Source organism: Orycteropus afer, unplaced genomic scaffold (assembly GCF_000298275.1).
Source record: "Orycteropus afer afer isolate SDZICR_OR568_19922 unplaced genomic scaffold, OryAfe1.0 scaffold00848, whole genome shotgun sequence".
In the NCBI taxonomy this organism is placed as follows: Eukaryota; Metazoa; Chordata; class Mammalia; order Tubulidentata; family Orycteropodidae; genus Orycteropus; species Orycteropus afer.
Genome location: NW_006922435.1, coordinates 480,169 through 480,843, shown reverse-complemented (window position 1 = coordinate 480,843; position 675 = coordinate 480,169). Strand labels below are relative to the sequence as shown.

General features: G+C 31.7%; 1 protein-coding gene across 1 annotated transcript in view; it reads right to left on the bottom strand.

Moving 5' to 3' along the window:
• HUWE1 (HECT, UBA and WWE domain containing E3 ubiquitin protein ligase 1) overlaps positions 1-675 on the bottom strand; it is a 164,163-nt gene that overhangs the window by 114,788 nt on the left and 48,700 nt on the right. The window lies entirely within an intron of this gene.

Below are 675 nucleotides of genomic sequence, written 5' to 3'. Positions count from 1 at the left end.
TAAACAAAACCAAACTCACTGCTGTCAAGTCAATTTCGACTCACAGCGACCCCTCCTTGGGTTTCTGAGACACTTCAAAATATTTTTAAGTAATTAGGTATAAGATACACAATCATTTCTTACAATTTAGAAAATACAGTAAAGCTCTACTAGTGATAAACCACTTTTTATATTTTGGAATACTTCCCTCCAATCTTTTTTATACACACATAAACATACATGCATGTATCTATCTATGTATGGTTAAAAAAATGTATATACTTAATCATTTTTTAAACTGTTTTTCACACAATCTATAATTTTTTCTAAGAGTATATCAGGATCACCTGGATTGGTTCTCAAAAATGAAGATTTCCTGGGCTCTATTTGCAAACTTAGTATAGTAAGCATTGCAGATGGAGTCTGCATCTTTAGCAAGAACTCTTAATTCCTTCTTATGCCCCCAAGACAGTATCCTGATTTCATGGAGCTTATATTTTAGTGGGAATAAGAAAATAATGAATCAATAAATAAGAAAACATCAATTAAGTGATGAACACCAGAGTGACTACAGGACTTTACCAAAGCTCTATCATTTGCTTTACCTCATCTCTATTTGCAACAATTTCTACCTTCCTTTTCTAATTATCCTCACAAAAAACAATGCACAAATCGTTTATGCAGAAAAATATTCTG